Below are 22,745 nucleotides of genomic sequence, written 5' to 3'. Positions count from 1 at the left end.
TTCTCCAGGCCAGAATACTGGAGTGGGCAGCCTTTCCCTTCTCCAGGGATCTTCCCAACCCAGGGATCAAATCCAGGTCTCCTGCATTGCAGGCAGATTCTTTACCAGCTGAGCCACCAGGGAAGTCCAAGAATACTGGAGTGCGTAGCCTATCCCTTCTCTAGAGGATCTTCCCAACCCAGGAATCAAACTGGGGTCTCCTGCACTGCAGGTGAATTTTTTACCAACTGAGCTAGTATCCCTGCAAATATGAGTTAACTGAGGTGAGGGCAATTGGGCCCCAGGATTCTCTATTTGGCACATCTGAGATGGAGCCTGCATCCTTTGAGGAGAGGATGGGTGAGGAAGGTAGCCCCCAACCTCACTGAGAATTTAGTCTCTTCATCTCAAGGATGAAGGGAAAGAGAAATGCCAGCAACTTCTTCTTAGGAGAATCCCAAGCTTCTGGATTGGGAGCTGAGGGGAATTAAGGCCCTTCATTTTGGGCCACATCTGCCCATAGTGAAGCTTCCATCAAACTGAAGGTAAAAGAAGAAAGAGAGAGAGACAGAAAGAGGGAGTGAGAGCAGATCAGCTTTCAAATGCCACAGACTCTGACTGTGCTTCCTGAGTTTAGAAGATTTTCTTAAATAAATGTTTCCTCACTTGCTGTATGTTTTCAGGACAATTGCCAGAGATGTTAAATGGTTGGTTTTCATCAATTATGCTTGATTCATTGGAGGGTGGGTCCATAGAGCTCTCTATGCTGGTATCCTTGAACAGGCTTTAAATTTTACTCTGTATGTTTGACACAGAAGAGTCATGTATTTGTATAGAGTCAAATCTACTTACTTTTTCTTATTTCTTTTACTGCTTTTATGCTTGGCCATCCATTCCTATCCAGAAATTTGGCATATATTCACCTGTTTTATTGACACCTAATTTTTGGTACACCCAGAATTTACCTTTAGTATATCTTAGTGTAAGATGCATGACTGCTCTCAAAATTAACTTTTTCCAAATAATAAATATCCTAACACATGTATTGAATAATCTCTTAGTCTCTCAATTTTTAAATTACCTATTTATTATTTATTGAGTTATTACATATACTGTTGGTCTGTCTATACTTTTATATATACCACACTATATGATGATTTTATTTTTTTTTTTTTTTGCGATTCTTTATTTTTTTTTTATTTTTTTTTTTTAATTTTTTTATTAGTTGGAGGCTAATTACTTCACAACATTTCAGTGGGTTTTGTCATACATTGATATGAATCAGCCATAGATTTACACTAATATATCTTTAAAATTTAAAACTGGAGTGCTGCAGTCCACGGGGTCGCAAAGAGCTGGACACGACTAAGAGACTGAACAACAACAAAGCCCTCATTATCCTGATTTTTCAAAATTATCTTAGCTGCCAGAGGAACTTTAGAATTATTTGCTAATTTATAAAATTCCAATACAGAATAATATAGCCCACAAATTAACTTGGAAAAGACAACACTTTTGCAATATTGTTTATTGTTCCATAAAAGGACATGATACGGCTTTTCATTAATTTTAATCAACCTTTAAAACTCTCAGAAAATTTGAAATTTTCTTCCTACAAAATCAGTTATTGTTGAGTTTACTCAAGTTAATTTGTTTTGTTTTGTTTTTTGATTGCCAACATGAGTAAGACTTTTCCAACATGCTATATAATTATGTCTGTTATGCAGGAAACTACCAGTATTTGTAATTGTATCCTGTCTGTCCATCTTATGAACTCAACGAATTTCAGAGCTTTTCAATTAGTTCTCTAAGGTTTTTGAGCAGTGAAGTCAAATTATCTACAAATAATCATCATTTTCTATCTTTCCTGCTGCCATCATATTCAAGGACATCATCTTATTTGCAATGTTGGATTTAGAACTGAGGCATTTTGCAGATACCCAAATCCAAAATCCAATTATTTTAAACAGTCAAGGAAATGTTAAGTGATTTCACTGTTTGAATTATGGGGGCACTGGAATGTGGCCCCCAGCTCTCACATGCAGATATAGACCCTCGAAGTCAAAGAGCAAGCCCTTTAGGCAGAGTGCCCTTCATGCAGATGAATAATACAGATGGAAATCATTGTTATGCAAATCTAAGTTTTCAATGCTTTGATGTGCTTTGTCCAAGTATCTGCAACAAAAATTTAAGGTCAGACTGGCCTTTGTGAGTCCCCTCCTTTTGCCAAAAATTGTGTGTATGTGCTTGGGGATATAGATCTCAATTTAATATTAGGCAGAGTCAAACATAATTAGAAAGACAGACTCATGGGAAACAAAAAATCAACTGTGTTCCAGGACTGAGCATACCTATGTTAAATACCTGATATTGCAGACTGCAGGGCCCTCCTTCACTCCTAGAGTTAGTATAACACCATGGCAATGCTCGTCCTCCCTATTCAGGCTTGAACCCCAGCTGCCACTCACGAACTGTGTTACCTTTGGCAATATACTTGTGTTAGTTAACATTGGGTTTGACTCTAACCCAGAGGATCAGTGGCAGATAGCTTTATTTCTCTCTCATCTCAAATTCTGGGTTTGGGTTTTAAGGTAACGATATGGAGACTCAGCCTTATTGTGGCTTCAGAGATTACATTGCCATCCCTAGAATGTGGCCCCCTTCCTCATGGCATCTAGGGCCTCATACATTCTATCTGCCTTTCTAGCAAGATAGAAAAAAAAATAAAAAAGCAAAGAAGAGAGCACAAGCAGAATGTGACTGTCTTTTCTGGAGGCTTCCCTGAAGCTGCCACATAACCTTTTCATTTGTATTGTGGGTGAAAAATATTGTCTGCCATATCAGTAGGGTTTCCCAGATGGCGCTAGTGGTAAAGAACCCACCTGCCAATGTAGGAGATGTATGAGATGTAGGTTGGATCCTTGGGTTGGGAAAATCCCCTGGAGGAGGGCATGACAACTTAACTCCAGTATTCTTGCCGGAGAATCCCATGGACAGAGGAGCCTGGCGGGCTACAGTCCACGGGGTTGCACAGAGTCGAACATGACTGAAGCGACTTTGCACACCACATCAGTAGACAAAGGATGTTGCTATCAAGCCACTAGCCACTGCAACCACCCCCAGCTGTCACCCTGAGGGGATTCAGGATGGAGAAAAACAGGATACTGGTCTTGGACAGTTAAGGTGCACATCAAAGGAATGATTTCAATGAGCCTAGACTCTTGCATCTTCTCATACACAAAAAAAGTACTGAATTCATTAACTTGAGATATCTGGTTTTCTTTCATCAACAGTAATCTTTAACCTGATTTTTGTTGCAAAACTTCTGTTATATCCTGGCCCCTCCCTGAACCTCTTTGGAGGAGTTCATCAGAGTTATTTGAGAAGCAGTTTTTTAGGCTGCGTCCTCAAAAATTTTACTGAAAAAACATAATCCTCAACTTCTAGGTTGTGCATTTTTTTTTTCAGTTGACAATACCCCACTGACCAGAACATAGGCACACGACAATAGCTAAGTGTTAGGGAAGAAGGTGGGAAGAATTGTCCTTTTTTTAGGTGGCTAGCTAAAACTCAGAAATGCTTTTGTGGATTAGCAAAAAACTTTGTTAGGAATTTTCCATACCATCTTGCAGAAAAACCCAAATGAACTTTTTGGCTAACCAAATATTTGGGAATAAGGAAATCATGGATATTGGTAGACATCTATTTATTTTTTACCATTACATTTCACTTCTATTTGTCTCAAATCCCTTGTTGATAAAATAAGCATAGAAATAATAATCAAATAGTAGTATTATAAGGATTAATTTAACTGAGGTCATATTTGAATGATGCTTAGCCCAATATCTTAGAAAGCAAGCATAAATTAATTTTATCTATCATTTCCAGGGGGGAACACCATCAGGAATACTTTTATTGGTCTCTGTTACAAAAATAATACCTAACAAGAGGCAGTAATTAAATTTAACAGTTTTAAAAAGTGTTTAAAGCAGTTTTAACTTTAAAACAAAGTTGACAGGAAGGTACAGAAATTACCCATCTGCATCTTCACTATCCAGAACTAGTATCCTGCCTGTCTCCACCTGGGATGCCCCCCGGGTGCACAGCTGGGGTTGGGTGCAGTGGCTGCTGGCTTGATGGCAACATCCTTTGTTTACTGATCTGGTGGGTGAGATTTTTCATCCACAATATAAACAAAAAGTTTATGTGGCAGCTTCAGGGAAGCTTCCTTAAAAGACAATCAAACTCTCCTGGGATCAAAATAATTTTCACTTACTGATAATTTGCTCAGCTTTAACACAAATTATATTCCTACTATTGATTATCGGTTCAAAATTTTTGATCCAAGGGAAAAGACTTAGCACCTAGTATAGTACACTGTTTTGCAAATAGTAAATATTCAAAGTTATTCTGTTGAATGACTGAAAAGCAGCTGAAACACAGTATTTCCTCTTTGAATTTTCTGCCCAAGGAGGACAGGAGAGAATCTGTCTCATTCCTATGAGGACATTTACAAAATTTTCTTTGGTTGACCTCAATTGCTTAGATTTCAGTGGCCTTAGAAGGAGCCTTCACATTTAATAGCCAATGCTTTGGTTCTTTCTCTTTCTTGTACAGATATCTTCAAGTGATGGAAGTAGGTTTCTACCCAGGAAGTCAGTTCTTTGTCCATGTTGCTTCTCTGTAGCTGGCACTAAAGAAACTGCTGAATGTTTCAATCTTTCTTCCTGTAATTATAAGCATAATTTATGTTTCCCTCTTGGGGAAATATTTGAAGAACAAGAATACCAAGTATATAGTTAATATATATATATATGTGGGCGTTCTAGGTGGCACTAGTGGTAAAGAATCTGCCTACCAATGCAGTAGATGCAAGAGACATAAGTTCAATCCTTGGGTTGGGAAGATCCACTGGAGGAGGAAATGGCAACCCAGTCCAGTATTCCTGCCTGGAAAATAGACAGAGGAGACTGGTGGGCTACAGTCCATGGGGTTGCAAAGAGTTGGCTATGACAAAGCAACTGAGCAAGCACGCATGTATGTGTATATATAATACACACACACTCACATATATATAAACACACATATGTCTGTGTGTATGTGTATTCTAAAGAAATTTTATTTCTGAAATAGAAATAAAAATAGAATCATCCACAAATAGATTTTTGTGGACAACAAGTCAATTGGTAGCTTTCAAATATCATAGAAATGATGAATTTAGAAACATGTGTTCTATTGGTTTTGTAATAAGACAAAAAAGAGATTTCACAGATGCAAGTTATGCCAGAATGGTGCCCTTTTATTGATGGATACAGTGTCAAAAGTACAATTCCCAGGATTCCCATTAACCTAGACCCAGAGAAACTAGTAGAAAATGATGTCCACTGTCCATGAGGCAGCTCACAGGTGAGCACTCAGAGGGGGCCCAGGTCAGGTACATGGCTGGTCCCCTTGCTGTAACCCTGTCCTGCCCTGTGATCATCAGTCTGTCTCTTGGTCTGTCTTCTCTGGGCTGTCAGCCTCCTCTTTCACAAAGCCCTGTCAGTGGGAATGTTCTATAAGAAATGGGGGACAAAAGAAGGCCCCTATGCTTGGGAGCTCCACAGGGCCCTACTTGGTTTCACTGTTAACAAAACCTTAAACTGCAGTTGAGAGAACAAACACACAAAAGTACTTTTATCTGCTGCCTCCTCGCAGCCTTCCAGGTGCTAAGTGCTAGACATCTGAAGACTTGCAGAGACTCCATAGTCAGCTAAGAAGAAAATCCACTTGTTCTAGAAGCACAGGCCACAGCTTACCTTGGCCAGAATCCTCTAAATCACAGAACTCCAGAGAAACTTGTGTAACACAGAGAGAAAAGGAGCACAGTGAATAACTCTGTTTTCAGTAAAACACCTTCCAGTTACAAATTAGAATACACAATGGAAATAGATGTGGCCTTGAAAAAACAATAAGACATGGTATGTAAACTTCTCAAACTCTTTTGATGTCCAAGTCACTCAATAAGTGGAAAATGCTAAATAAATATTAAGTAATAAGTGTTTGATGATGATATGCTACTATTGTTTAGCCACTCAGTCCTGTCCATCTCTTTGTGACCCCATAGATTGTAGCCCATCAGGCTCCTCTGTCCACGGGATGTTCTAGGCAAGAATACTGGAGTGGATTGCTATTTCCTTCTCTGGGGAATCTTCCTGACTCAGAGGTCAAACTCCCATCTGCACTGGCAGGCAGATTCTTTACCACTGAGCCACCAGGGAAGCTTGATGAAGCTAATTATCCAACTAACACATATTTATATATCTAACATATATATGTATATCTAACATATATATCTCTCATAAATACATGTTAGTCAAGCATCAGTTTCTTTTTTATGAAATAGGACTGGTCCAGAGAGCCATACTAGGACTACTTTTCATGACTGGACAACCGTCTGGATGGTTATAGCCAGAAAACCAGTTATTTTTTTCCAGATCAATGGAATTCCTGATAGTAAAATAAATATTTGCACCCATATTGTAGTTAGTTCATCTGAGCCCTCTACAGCTACCACTTAAAACAGAATGCAGTGTTCAGTGAAGATTCTCATAGCTGTATTAGAGAATTGAGGTCTACTAGGAAATAATAAAACATAAATTAAACCCAAAACTGGGAGAAAGCAACAAAAATAAAATAGCGTGTACAGAATACAAAAACAAAGAAAGAGCAGAAAATCACAGTGTTTTTACATGCTTGGACTACATGTAAAATAAACATAGCTTCCAGTTTATTTATATGGTGAAGAAATACTTTTAAAAAATTCTTCCTATTTTAAGTGAAAGGAGCAACAAGAAGGAACAACAGGCTAGTTGACTCACCAAATAGAAGGATATAGTAAAATACAAAAGATAAATAAAATGGGACTGTGAAATTTGTAGTTTATCAGGGTTGCAGTGAGGGCAGCAAAGCTCTATAAAAAGATCCTTATAATGAACATGAGGGAACTGGAAAGTCTGATCCAAAAGGGCAAAGGCAAAGAAAAAAGTGTAGACCTATGGAAAGAAGAAATAAATTAAAGACAAAAAAGTGGGCATATGAATAAATGAATCAACTAATCAGCTAGGTGGTCAGTTAGTGAGACACTGACCTAGTGAGTTCTAACTGGAGAACCATGCTCAGTTGCCTATACAATCAATAGCTGGCAGTCAAGGCCAGTTATTGAGAGGTCCTAGAAACTTCCTTTAATTATTAGCGATCTCCTTCTTGGTTTTTATTGCAATTGTAGTGAAAGAGAATGGAAATGTCTCAGGTGCTAATGTGCTTGGGTATCTCTGCTAAGATGTAAAGCTGAGTAACCCTTTCTGTCTGAGACAGAGGAGATAGTGGGCCGAAAACAAGTTTCTGGCCAGGTTTTGCTAAATAAATAGAGATGACACCTCTGAAGATTTGAGGACAAGGATAAGCAAGGATTGCATCAGGTGCCCTTACCTGATATAGTTCTTTTCCAGGAGAACTATAGTCTACAGAGTTGCTCAGCTCAGAAATGATCAAACTGAAGCTCTGAAATGTCTGGCGTATCATACCTTGAACCTCACTCACTCATGTCCAGGCTCAGTCATGTCTGACTCTTTGCTACCCCATGAACTGTAGCCTGCCAGGCTCCTCTGTCCATGGAAGTTTCCAGGCAAGGATAATGGAGTGGGTTGCCATTTCCTCTTCTAGGGGATCTTCCTGACCCATGAATCAAGCCCGCATCTCCCGCGGCTTCTGCATTGCAGGCAGGTTCTTTACCGCTAGCGCCTCCTTGAAACTAGACTTTCTAATTAAGAGATCCCTGTCTCTCCACTCCTCACTCTACATCTCATCAGTCAAGTGGTGTCCCCTGATAAGAAATCAGCCACGGAGAACCAGGAAAGAGGCAGAATTTCCAGGGTCCTTCACAAAGGAAGCCTGAAGACTATTTAAAGCATTACAAAAGCCTACACTTGCAGAGTGTGTTTATATTGATATCTAGTCATTGCATTTGCTTTCACTGTTCTCATTGAAATAATTGTGTATACATTCTGTGTGACTAAGCTTTTTTTTTTTTTTTTTGCAGGCAATAAGAAATTCACTGTTGATTATGTAAAAACAAACAAAAACTTAAAAGCAGATTCAGAGGTGTAGTATGCACCAAAATCCAAATGCAGTGAGTTTAAGAGAAGGTGGGGAAAGAGAAACCAGAAACCATAGTATAGAAAAATGTTTTGAGGAATTTGCTTTGAGTTGAGCAGACACCTAGGGCTAATGGGCGAAACACTTTTTTAAAAAAAATGCAATGAAAGGTGTGTTTTATGCTGTAAGGAAAATGCATTAGAGAGGGGAAATAATGCACAGAGGGAGAATTGCTAGAACAATGACCTTGAGTTGGTAAGAGGGAGAAAGTTCTAGAGAGGGAGATCTGGGTACAGGTGAGGATAAGAACCCTTGAAAGGTCTGATGTGATTTTTTTCTGTTTTCTTCATGAAATAGTAAGCAAGGTCCAGAAGTGATGAGTAGGAAGTATTGGAGATTTGAAGAAGAAGAAAGCACAAAATCATTATCTAGATGCATGTAAGAGAGAAAATAGAATAGGGAATATACTATGATTGCCACATGATACTGGGAAATATAATATGATCGTATGATTGCCATATGGCATTCCAGTTCCACTTAAGGTTCATGAAAAAAGAAAAGTGAAAGTATTAGGTGCTCAGTCGTGTTTGTGACACCACGGACAGTACTGTCCATGGGATTCTCCAGGCAAGAATACTGGAGTGGGTTGCCATTTCCTCCTCCAGGGGATCTTTCCAATCCAAGGATTGAACCCGGGACTCCCACATTGCAGGCAGATTCTTTAAAGTCTGAACCACATTAATGGTGATACTTAAGGTTCATGTTCATGAATTTAACAGAAGAACAATCAATAAGGATATGCCATTTTCCTCATCCTCATTTAATGGAGTAGAGGGTACAGGTGTGTGCTTGGCAGAATGTAATAATTAGCCACATTTGAGATTTTTCCTGAGTTGATTGTGATGAAGGAAGAGTGGGGCAAGGAAGCTGGTCATGTCATGAGATGATGATTATAACCAACTGCCATGGAATCCAAGCTGGATGAGAAGTGAATCATGAATATGAATGGAATGAGGGACAATGAAGTGGTCCTGAAAGCATGGTTTTAGGTGGATCGGTGGGGTTTGAGGATTTCTGGTACCTGGGGACAGGAGGAAGTGAGCAGGAGGGATGTGAGGTAACAGTCTGAGAACTGGGTGCTGAGAATTTAGATTGTGGAGGTGGTGCCAATTCTGGTAATGACAAGGTGTGGGGAGGGCGTGGCTGAGAGAAGGCCTAGATTTACTGAAGGAGAGGAGGCTAACAATCTCAAGCAAAGGGTGCTGAAAAGATCTGTGATGGTAACTGAAAGCCCCCAAAAGAAGACAGTGGTGCTGTTACGAACAGCAAGTGACCTGGGATTTTCCTATCCGAGGACTGGACCAGCAACCAGAGCAGCACTGGGCTTCTTGTTGGTCACTTAGGATCTCAGTTCCAGAGATGCTAAATCAGAATCAATAGTTCAATGAGATCCTCCTAGACAACCATATGTTTACTGAAGTTTGTGAAGCACTGAACTGAAAATTCAATATCTTTCTGAAATGAGGAGTAACTCAGGTGTTGGAATGGTTATACCAAGAAGGGAGGGATCTGTTGGGGGTACAGTTTGATGACAAAAGATTCAGAGCTGGATGTTTTCAGGGAAGAAGTTGAATGAGCTGAAAACTGCAATGAAGAGCAGGAAGGACAACCACCTCACTTGAGAGGATGCTAGGGAGGCAGTGTTCTTAGGGGGTCTGGGTTTCATTTAGGACAAGGAGATAAAATGAACATCCAGAGATGAAGTTGAGTATCTTTGAAGACTCAAGAATAGGTTGTTTGCTGATTAGGGGCTGTGGGTTCAACAGGGCACAGTGAAAATGCTCAGAGGTTGAGGAAGTATTGGAGATGGCCTTATGGTGGTTATCTAATAGAATTAGTGGGGCAAGTCTGGGGCTTACCATGGTGACAGACATAAACAAGGATGAAAGATGTGATGACTTACTCCTGGTGGACTCCAGGCAGATAAAGATGTCACATCTATCAGTGTCATAGGATAAAGAAATGTGGGTTTTCGGGGGGACTCCTCTCCAGTTTCAATTACAAAGGTTTGGAGGCAAAAAAGGAAACAATTCTACTTTTTTTCAACAGAGAAATGGATAAACAAAGTTAAATTTATACACACAATAAAATGGGCTTCCCAGGAGGCTCAGTGGTAAAGAATCCACCTGCCAATGCAGGAGACACAGGAGACATGGTTTTGATCCCTGGGGCAGGAAGATCTCCTGGAGGAGGAAATGGCAACCCCCTCCAGCATTCTTGCCTGGAGAATCCCAAGGACAGAGGAGACTGGCAGGCCACAGTCCATGGGGTTGCAAAGAGTCAGACATGACTAAGTGATTGAACACACACATACAAGGAAATAATACAGTGAAGTTAAATAAATGAGCCAGGGTCATGTGTTTTAAAGTAGCTAAAACTCAAGCACATGATGCTGAGTAAAAGAAGTGTATTCCAAAAAAGAGTTTTGATATCAAACAATCAGCTTGATAACACTTTTTAAAAAGTTCAATACAAAACACAATAATGGATGTTCTTAATAAATATATTTGTATGCTCATAAGGATATAATGAACATACACTTAAGAAACCCTGATGATGATCCACCGGTTTTAGGAAATTGTTTACCTCTGGGAGAGAAATAAGAAGGGTTAGAGACAGGATGTTAAATATTTATGAGCCTTATTTAAAAAGAAAAACAGATCTGAAGCAACTATACAAAACATCATCTGTTCTATCTTAGTACACATATGAGTTTTTGTTATAATTATTTGAAATGCTTTTTTCATTTTAAAATAATACATGAAAATGGTAGATAAGGGAAGAAGGATTGTAATTCACCACTGAGCCTTGGAAGATAGACACTGAAGTTCTTTAAAAATGATGGCACAGCCATTTTATCCAGTCACCTCTTCTTCCTTTAATTTGGAGGCACAAGAACCCATCTCAACTCTGTCGTGTCCTTCCTTTCCCCCTTCCTTCTCCAGCAGTAACAAGCAGGATAAGTGCATCCTATTTTCCAATGCGGATCAATGTATCTTTCACATCTGTCCTCTATTTCTAGGCCGTTCCAGAGACATACGGTTTTACAACTAAATAGTATCTTAATATGTAAATGGACTTTCATCTTCCCTGGATAGTTTCTTCCCTGAGAAGCAATTTGATTCCTCCTAAGTGGCAAAGACAAGGAAATAAACATATTAGTGTAAAAATTGCAAATTCACCTGCAAAACACTACAGGTTCCATCCTTTGCAAACAAGCATATTGATACAACTTTTTCACTCTCAACAGGGTATAAACTTTGAACTTATGGTGAGTTTGTGGTGATGATGATGAACTTGAATTATGTTTGAAAGACCTCTTACTGGAATTAATCATGACTCTGAGATTCAGTTTTTTCTCAATGCATCATTACATGGACTCATAAATCAGATCTCTAAAGCAACTAAATTCATCTGCCTGTACGTGTACATATCAAGTATAATCAATGAGCTGAGAGTCCTATATTTGCTGAGCAAACTGACCTACTTCGTCTTGCTAATAGTGTTCTCAATTTATCAATCAATGAAATACACATGGCAGCCATGAAACCTGATCAACTTGTCACAAAGCAAAATCAACCACTTTAAGTAGAAAGCATTTCTGTTTTCATCATAACCCGATAACCAAATTTCTTTTTGATTTTTACTTTTGTAAAGCTAGTGAGTTTTATTTAAGCCCAGAATGCATGTAATATAACTTCTAAAACAACACATGCAATTTTGAACTATATGAATAATGTCTAAATCAAGGGCAATGTTGTATGGATGTATTTCTCAATCTTTTCCTTATCATCTCCTAAGGACCCTGCCCTTCTCTAGGGGATCTCCCTGACCCAGGGATCAAACACACATCTCCTGTGTCTCCTACATTGCAGGCAGATTTTTTGTTCACTGAACCAACTATGAAACCCTTTTTTAAAGACATGATTTTGTAATTGTCCCGTGCTCCTTCAGATTTTAATATCATAGATACCATGTATATCTCTTTTACATATTGTGTGTATGTCTGGGCTTTATTCATAAAACTAGTAAGTTGGTTTTTTTTTTTTCCCCTCTAATAGTGAATTTTTGCCCACTTAGGGATGATACCGCTCCTGTTAAGAATGCCTGCTGGGTGGGAAGTCCTGCCGTTATATTATTCTAAACTTACAAATATTTTAGTACCTACCCTTCTCTCCTTTCTTGTTTAATCTTCACTGTAACACCAATACATTAACATATACTAAGTCATACTGCAAGTAAACAGGATCAGTTAACTGTTTTCCATCCATCCTTCATTTCCCACTAGGAATTTGATCATTACTTTAAAAGCAAAATGTTTTTCATGCCTAGGCATCTGCATATCGACTTTCCTTTTGTTCCTTCTTTAGTTGACCACAATGGTTCTCAAATTTTAATGAACAGAAGAATTTCTGTGCAGAATTGTACACACCATATCATATGTACCCTCCCTTACGAGTTAGGAAAGGGCTTTTTCAAGGGTAATTTTGGCTATACTCAATTTTCACCTTGCATGCAGATTTGAGAAGCTAACCGTTGTATAATTCCACACAATTCCATGCATGAGTCAGACCCTATCTCAGTCTGTATTCAGTTCTGGGCATTAGTTTTGAGAAACAATGGCAAACTAAATTATGCTTTTCTAGAAGATCACAACCATAGCATGAGGAAAATGGTTACATTACCTGGGAACTGTTAGCCTGGGAAAAGAATGCAAAGGGAAGACCTCATAACTGTCCTCAAGTATTTGAATAACTAGCAAGAAGGATTAAGCCATTAATGCAAAGTGGGTATGAACTCAGGTGCTGGCTTGAACCCTTTCAATTCAGGAAGATAACATAACCAATCCATGACTTAACTTCATTATCTAAAAAAAAAATAGATATTAACAGCATTTACTTTATTATGTGCCCATATTATCCACAGGGTTAAAGAGAATATCAAATAAATTAATGTATCTATAAACTGCTAAGAACAGTAGCTAGTAGTATCATGCACTATCCTAATGTCAGTTTGAGGAAAGTGTTGACAGTTCTAAGATACATATTACTGGCTTTAGAAAGTTCTTCTTCACAATGTAGTGAATGCCCTGGGTCTGGAAGTAATCAAGCAGAACCTGGTTGAGTATTTGTCAGTGATTCTGCAAAGCAGACTAGACTAGAGGCTGGGCCTCATGATCTCTCAAGATTCCGTCAGTTCCGAGACTCAGGGTGTCTGCAGAACCACCTAATTATCTCCAAGCTTAAGCTCCTTGAACATTTGGTCTGAGGGAAGTTGTTTGCAAAATTGACCCATAAACAGAATCCCACACAGCAGTGGCCTAGAAATCTTCCCTGTGTGGTTGGTGATGTGCCTTCATGCCTCTTCAACCACAGCGCCAAGCCCATGGGCTCCCTGAACGCTGGGGCCCCACGAGCACACCCTTTGGTCCTTACACTGAAAATTCTTTGTTAGTCGCCCAATGAGTGAATGACTGCCAGTTCCTGCTGAAAATATGTCCCGACCTTAGATGGACTGTGTTTTCCTCGGTGCTAACAATGACTAGCCTTCACTGCTAAGAAAGGGACCATACATCGAAATACTTGTTGTGATACTGCTTCCCCAAATATCAATACAACATATGGAAAACTACAAACCCAACAGCTCTATTTTAGCATATATACAAGGCTCCAGGAACTGGGGACTGGCAATGATTTCTACTTAGTTTGCAGAACTGATCTGACCAGTCATCCATAAGTCACATGTGCATGGCCACAGACAATTTTATGACTCCAGTTTGAAAAATATTAATCCAATGGTCTTCATTTTTTATATTCTTCCACCTTTCTTTAGTATTTCTTCAGTAATTTAGACTTTTCTTTACTACTTACAACCTTTTCCTTCAAAGTCTCTTTTCTCCTGACTCAGTACCTGCAAATCTTCATATCCACTCAACCTGTCAAATGCATCATGTCTGTTTTGTCTGTTTCCACTTCTCCTTACCCTCTTCTTGGTGTTGCTCTTAGGTCTCTGTTCTTTACATTCTTCTCCTGATGAACTTGTTTCTTCTCCTTAATCCCCAAATTCCCATCACTGTCAAACCATCGAAAAAGTCTCCTTAGGGGACGATAACGAAAATAAGGTTGAGAAACTTTGGTTGCCTTTGACTTGGACAGTGTTGCCTTTGACTTGGACACCATATTAATAGAGTTCAAAATTGCACTTGTGGGGCTTGCCTGGTGGTCTAGTCGTTAAGAATCCACCTTGCAAGGCAGGAGTCATGGGTTTGATCCCTAGTTGGGGAACTGAGACCCTACAGGCTGTGAAGCAACTAAACCTGCGCACAGCTACCACCTAGCCAGAGTGCCACAACCAGAGAGCCCGTGCACCAGAGTGAAAGACACATCAAAGATCCCGTGTGCTGCAACAAAGACCCCATGCAGCCTCATGAATTAATTAAAGAAACCTGCACTTGGCATTGAAGCCATATTACACGCATTTTGGATTTAAACTAAATGCACCAGTTTTGCAAAAGAAATATTATTATTGGGCTATGATAAAACAGATATTTTCTTTTAACCTAGTAGGGTTGATTTTGCATTGTAACATGTCACTCTTCCTAAGTGATTGATGTAGGTACTTCTGTTCATTGATCAATTGAGGACACTCTTAGCTCAGGCCTCTGGCCCAGGCATCAGTTAGAGAGCTTTACTTACAGGATGGCTCCATGCAAAAGCTTTTAGAAGATCACAATCAAATCCTGCTCATTGCCCACGATTTGATAACTCCTCTGTGTGTGTGTGTGTGTGTGTGTGTGTGTGTGTATCTGTCGTGTCCTACTCTTTGTGACCCCATGTACTATAACAGCCTCCCAGGCTCCTTGTCCATGGGATTCTCCAGGCAAGAATACTGGAATGGGTAGCCATTCTCTTCTCCAGGGGATCTTTCCAACCCAGGGATTAAAACCAGGTCTTCTCCATAGCAGGCAGACTCTTCACTATCTAAGCCACCAGGGAAGCTCAGACTACTCCCCCATTCAGATTCAAATACCCAACTATCTCTGACTCTTTTCCTCCCCTTAGTCTTAATCACCTCCCTACAGCCAGTGAGCCACAATATACCACTGAATTTCCCCTGCAAAATGTCACTTGCCTACCCTTTCCTTTGTATTCACATGTAAGCCTTCACAATCAAGGATCTGGATCACAACAGAAATTCATCTTCTCTCACTGTTTCTGGTGTTCCTCCTCTCCAAGCCAGCACATTAACCTCCTAAAACACTAGTTTTCACCAATTCGTTAATGCTTCATCCAATAAATATTTATTGAACACCAACCCCCACTCCATGAAGACACTCCAGAGTGGTAGCCACACAAGAGACACCCAATAAGTTTTGGTGGAAATTTTGTAAAATTCTCATATTTATTTAGAGTTAGGGAATATCCTCTGAGCAACTTGACACTACTAATTCTTCCTAGAGGAGCATTGAGTCAAATGACCTGGGTCACAAACTTGCTTAGCATAATAGTGTAACATATTGAAAAATGTTCCTTGGGGGGCACTGTGAGTGCCTCACACAACCATATCAATGCTTCAATGTCCCCTTCCAGTTTGCCGTGGCACAAAGGACAAAGTCAAGGGAATGTGAGAGGAATAAAGACGTTCTTATTCTTGTTATTTATTTGCCTAGCCCATACCTCCACATGGGGTCAGGCTTACAAATGAAAGAAGTATGGAGTTGTTTTTTCTTAAGGCTCATCAAAAAAGCCTTTGACCAAAAATATCTCACCTTCTGGGCCAACCTCAGAGTGAAACTCACAAGTTAGTCTTTGGAATTAAAACATCAAGGGCTCAGCCTAAAATGTTATTAGGGAAGTGACATATTAAACCAGGGTTGGCCTTTAATTCCTTACTACCAATTAAGCTTGTGTTCAACAACACATCAATTCTTTCACAGCCTTTCACACATCTTCTCTTCCTTTTCACTCCTGATTCTGTCACTCATGGTCAGCTCCGCTCAGGGCTGGCTAGCCTGCAGGTTTGTGCATGTTGAACACTTAGCATCTCCAGGGACAACCATGGCCATGGACCACACAGATGTCTGCATTTACTGATCAGCTTTTCCTTCTCTCATTCCCATCCTATTAAAAAAAAAAATTCACCTCTCTAGTACAATCTATACAGAGGATAGTATAAATATACGTCTCTGACTTTCTGAACAGAATTTCTATAATATAATAAAAAACATCAATCCTCCAATCCAACATACTTCTACTTATTGTTCATTTATTGGCCTCACATTGAACACAGTACCACTTTATCACACTGTTCTCAACCAAAACTTTGATCCCTCTGTTCCTACAATCAAAACTTTCTTTTCTTCTCTTTCTCCTTTTCCAATTCATCATCATTGTCTAAGGCCTAACCTAAATTCTGTCTTCCAGAAACTCTTCCAGTCTATTCCAGCTCAAATTTCTCTCTCTTCTAAACTCTTCCAACAAGTATCCCTCCTCTCCATTTGATACATGTCCTTTGCAGAATTCATTTCTTATGTACATAATTTCTTTCAAAGAGATTGTAAATTTCTCAATAATAGGGATAAGATCTACTATTGCTTTTGTATTTTTTTATTAAAGACCAGAGAGTGTTCATTTTTGAGAAAATGCATGAAACATGCACTCATAAGCATCTTTCTCTGTGAAAATGTATTATAATTCAATTATAATTATACCAAGACTGAGCAAGGCATTGGCCAAGCCACTGAAAAAAATATGAAGGCATCGAACATGGATTAGGGAACATCCAATTGAGAGTGGATGTGAGATGGATGAATTCACTATAGAACTTCAAGGCTATGAGTTGTTGTGAGGAGGACAATATTACTTGAGCTGATAAACTGGGCAAGTTAGATAGACAAGGGGAGAATTTATTGGAAAAATATTTGTTGAGTACATATGATGTGCAGTTACTGGGCTAGGCCCTGAAGAGGATAGCCATAATGAATTACCCTCATGAAACTCACAAATGGAACCTGTTACAACATATGTTCAGGAGTTTCATGAGCTCTCAATCAATGACCCTGGTTGGAAAGATCCCCTGGAGGAGGAAATGGCAACACAGTATTCTTGCCTGGGAAATCGCATGGACAGAGGAGCCTGGGCTACAGTTGAGTTCAGTTCAGTCACTCAGTTGTGTCCAATTCTTTATGATCCCATGGATGGACTGCAGCATGCCTGGCTTCACTGTCCATCACCAACTCTTGGAGCTTGCTCAAACTCATGTCCATCAAGTCAGTGATGCCATCCAACCATCTCATCTTCTGTCATCTCCTTCTCCTCCCACCTTCAATCCTTCCCAGGATCAGGGTCTTTTCAAATGAGTCAGTTCTTCACATCAGGTGGCCAAAGTATTGGAGTTTCAGTTTCAGCATCAGTCCTTCCAGTGAACATTCAGAACTGCTTTCCTTTAGGATGGACTGGTTGGATCTCCTTGCAGTCCAAGGGACTCTCAAGAGTCTTCTCCAACACCACCATTCAAAAGCATCAATTCTCCGGTGCTCAGCTTTCTTTATAGTCCAACTCTCACATCCATACATGGCTACTGGAAAAATCATAGCTTTGACCAGATGGACCTTTGTTGCAAAGTAATGTCTCTGCTTTTCAATATGCTGTCTAGGTTTGTCATAGGTCTTCTTCCAAGGAACAAGCATCTTTTAATTTCATGGCTGCAGTCACCATCTGCAGTGATTTTGGAGCCCAAAAAAATAGTTTCTTACTGTTTCCATTGTTTCCCCATTTATTTTCCATGAAATGATGGGACCAAATGCCATGATCTTAGCTTTCTGAATGTTGAGTTTTAAGCCAGCTTTTTCACTTTCTTCTTTCACTTTCCTGAAGAGGCTCTTTATTTCTTCTTCACTCTCTGCCATAAGGGTGGTGTCATCTGCACATCTGAGGTTATTGATATTTCTCCCGGCAGTCTTGATTCCAGCTTGCGCTTTATCCAGCCCAGCATTACACATGATGTGCTCTGCATATAAGTTAAATAAGTAAGGTGACAATATACAGCCTTTGCGTACTCCTTTCCTGATTTGGAACCAGTCTGTTGTTCCATGCCCAGTTTTAACTATTGCTTCCTGACCTGTATATAGATTTCTCAGGAGGCAGGTAAGGTGGTCTGGTATTCCCATCTCTTGAAGATTTTTCCACAGTTTGTTGTGATCCACACAGTCAAAGGCTTTGACATAGTCAATAAAGCAGAAGTGGATGTTTTTCTGGAACTCCCTTGCTTTTTCAATGATCTCATGGATGTTGTCAATTTGATCTCTTGTTCCTCTGCCTTTTCTAAATTCAGCTTGAACATCTGGAAGTACAGTTCACATACTACTGAAGCCTGGCTTGGAGAATTTTGAGCATTACTTTGGTAGCGTGTGAGATGAGTACAATTGTACAGTAGTTTGAACATTCTTTGGCATTGCCTTTCTTTTGGATTGTAATGAAAATTGACATTTTCCAGTCCTGTGGCCACTACTGAGTTTTCCAAATTTGCTGGCATGTTGAATGCAGCTCTTTCACAGCATCATCTTTTAGGATTTGAAATAGTTCAGCTGGAATTCCATCACCTCCACTAGCTTTGTATATAGTAATGATTTCTAAGCCCACTTGACTTCACACTCCAGGATGTCTGGCTCTAGGTGAGTGATCACACCATCGTGATTATCTGGTTTGTGAAGATCTTTTTTGTATAGTTCTTCTGTGTATTCTTGCCACCTCTTCTTAATATCTTCTGCTTCTGTTAGATACATACCATTTCTGTCCTTTATTTTGCCCATCTTTGCATGAAATGTTCCCTTGGTATCTCTAATTTTCTTGAAGAGATCTCTAGTCTTTCCCATTCTATTGTTTTCCTCTATTTCTTTGCAATGATCACTGAGGAAGGCTTTCTTATCTCTCCTTTGTATTCTTTGGAACTCTGCATTCAAATGGATATATCTTTCCTTTTCTCCTTTGCCTTTAGCTTCTCTTCTTTTCTCAGCTATTTGTAAGGCCTCCTCAGATAACCATTTTGCCTTTTTGCATTTCTTTTTCTTGGGGATGCTCTTGATCACTGCCTCCGGTATAATGTCACAAACCTCGGTCCATAGTTCTTCAGGCACTCTGTCTATCAAATCTAATCCCTTGAATCTGTTTGTCACTTCCACTGTATACAGTTTATGGGGACTCAAAGAGTCAGACATGACTGCCACGAGCTAGCAGCAGATTGAGTTTGCAGCAAGAGTCTGGATAGCCAGACGTAAGAATTAGTACACATCTTCTTTCTACAACGTACGCTTGCAGTGGTTCCAAGATGCTCCTCTGGCTAGAATCAATGAAGACCAAAGAGAACTTATAATACTTGCAGCATCCTTAAAGGTGTCATCTTTGAGCCCTTAGCAGGAAACACATACATGGCTCAATGAGGTTATAAGTATCAATGTGTCCATGCTATGGTCTGACAAATGCCCATGGTTAAGGCTCCATGGGAACTCTGAACCAAAGGGAAGCACGTGGCCCAGCACAACTATAGGGAATGTCCCCATATAACTTTCCTGTATTTGAAAAACAGCAATGCAAAAATTGAAACTTCTCCTCTTGAGTTGGCAGCAGAATTGTGGGAAAAGTTTTGGATGAAAGGAAAGTCAGTGAAGATTGGTCTTTTGGCTCTGCCTGTTCATAAAAGGCAAAAATGACTCTTCCTTTAATGAAGGATGGCTGGGGGAAGCTTAGAAGATTCACTGATTTGGTTTCATTCTAGTTCGCTTATCTAAACCAGATCCAAATGATCTAAGAGTTTGGGGGTTATAAAATGGGACAGGAATTCTTAGGGCAGACATGTAAAATTTCCAAGGCTCCCTATTTCTTGTCATCCTTTCAGCAATGTGGTGCCAGCAAAAACCAGCTAATAGAATCTCATGATCCAAAATTAATTTGGAAAAAAAAATAACCAGCCAGAATTTTTTAACCTAAAAAACAGGGTGGCAATTTAGGTTGGATTTGCATTTTCGGCAAAGGCTCATGTCAGTCTTGCTTTTAGATTTAATGTATTCTCTCATGCCTAATTTTTTTTTTTTTAAGAAATAAAATTGGTATATATTTAAGATAATACAACATGATGTTTTGTGTATATGTTACAAAATGATGCAGACAATGAAACTGATTAATACATCTACATGAGGTAGAATTTTAGTAAGGAGAGTTTTAGAGACCTAGGGCAGATGGGCACCAATAAAGCTGGGAGACCCGTAGGGTCCAGTGAATGCCCCCAGAGGGTCACCCAGGTTTCAGTCTGAAAGTAGCTAGATTTCCTCTTACACTCTTCTCTGGTAAGAGAGAGAAGAAAATTAAAAGAAAGGGATATTTTCAAAAATAAGATTCAGTTTTTACTAATTTAGAGAAAGCTTAACTTCTACCATGCAGTGTTCCCTGACTCCAATCCACAATCTTCTTTTCCTTCTCTAAACTATAATATTTGCCAGAAATTTTCCTTTTAAAATTGGTAATATAACTCTGTACTCATGAGAGACAGTCTAATAGAAACAAATCAATTCAAATTTGTGTTTTGTACCATGAAGTTTAGATGGTTGAAATTCATATGCAACTGACATACAATGCATTATGCTATATTTACTATGATTTACATAACAATGAAGTTAACTTTAAAGTAAGTTATAATCATAATTTATTAATTCAATTGTTAATATTTTTAAATTATTAGAGAGGCATGGTTTTATTTTTGTATTTTGAAATAGCAATAATTTAAAATCCACAATTACAGTGATTTCCAATTTAGCTTCTCATAAAATATTTCAGCTCTAATAACAAACAAAGGTGTGCAAATTTGATAAAATTTTGATAAAATTCTGATTTCTTATTTTGAAAGTTTATCTGTGAAATAGTGTGATTTATATTACTAAAACAATATATAGATAATGAAAATTTTTTTCTTGAAACACAAAGTTGCTTTTCAATCATATTAAACCAACATTTAAATTATATGTATTTCAATTAATCTTAAAATAACCATTTTAAAGAGATGGAAATACCAGACCACCTGATCTGCCTCTTGAGAAATCTATATTCAGGTCAGAAAGCAACAGTTAGAACTGGACATGAACAACAGACTGGTTCCAAATAGGGAAAGGAGTATGTCAAGGCTGTATATTGTCACCCTGCTTATTTAACTTATTTGCAGAGTACATCATGAGAAATGCTGGGCTGGATGAAGCACAAGCTTGCTTGTGCTTCAAGATTGCCAGGAGAAATATCAATAACTTCAGATATGCAGATGACACCACCCTTATGGCAGAGAGTGAAGAACTAAAAAGCCTCTTGAGGACCTTGAAAGAGGACAGTGAAAAAGATGGCTTAAAACTCAACATTAAGAGAACTCTGATCATGGCATCTGGTCCCATCACTTTATGGCAAATAGATTGGGAAACAATGGAAACAGTGACAGACTTTATTTTTGGGGGGCTCCAAAATCACTGCAGATGGTGACTGCAACCATGAATTTAAAAGATGCTTGCTCCTTGGAAGAAGAGCTATGACAAACCTAGACAGCATATTAAAAAGCAGAGACATTACTTTGCAACAAAGGTCCATCTGGTCAAAGCTATGATTTTTCCAGTAGTCATGTATGGATGTGAGAGTTGGACTATAAAGAAAGCTGAGCACCGGAGAATTGATGCTTTTGAATGGTGGTGTTGGAGAAGACTCTTGAGAGTCCCTTGGACTGCAAGGAGATCCAACCAGTCCATCCTAAAGGAAAGCAGTTCTGAATGTTCACTGGAAGGACTGATGCTGAAGCTGAAACTCCAATACTTTGGCCACCTGATGCGAAAAACTGACTCATTTGAAAAGATCCTGATGCTGGGAAAGATTGAAGGCGGGAGGAGAAGGGGACGACAGAAGATGAGATGGTTGGATGGCATCACCGACTCAATGGACATGAGTTTGAATAGACTCTGGGAGTTGATGATGGACAGGGAGGCCTGGCGTGCCACAGTCCATGGTTCAAAGAGTCGAACACGACTGAGCAACTGGGCTGAACTGAACTGAACCATCATCATTTACCTAGGATCTGGCCACATTTCAGATACATCTTATTTATTATCTAGATCAAGTACAAATTATCTCCTTTTGTGGAATAAGTAAAATTATGTTTTGTCTAGTTTATGGAAAATTTAGTTCTATCAATAAACTTGTACTTATACTTTTAAACACACATGTACCAATGAGTACATACACACACACACACATCAATCAAGAAAACTCAAACAAGAGAATGCTACCTTTCTAACTGGCTTTAAAGCAGTATTTTCTCATCTAATAAGCCTGTGATACAAAGAGATATTTTCAAGATATATTCCAAAATATATAGAAAAAGTATCAAAAAACAAAAACTATAAATCTGTTCAAATACTGGAACCTCAGAATGTCTCGGTATAAAGTACCAAAGATATATTTCTTGTTCAGTTCTTACTTTAACTCATCCCTTACTTATCTAGGGTGTGCCTTGAGGGCAGTTTTTTTCTTTTATCTATAGGATTTTTT

Source organism: Cervus elaphus, chromosome 14, assembly GCF_910594005.1.
Source record: "Cervus elaphus chromosome 14, mCerEla1.1, whole genome shotgun sequence".
In the NCBI taxonomy this organism is placed as follows: domain Eukaryota; kingdom Metazoa; phylum Chordata; class Mammalia; order Artiodactyla; family Cervidae; genus Cervus; species Cervus elaphus.
Note: the sequence above shows the minus strand (reverse complement) of the source record.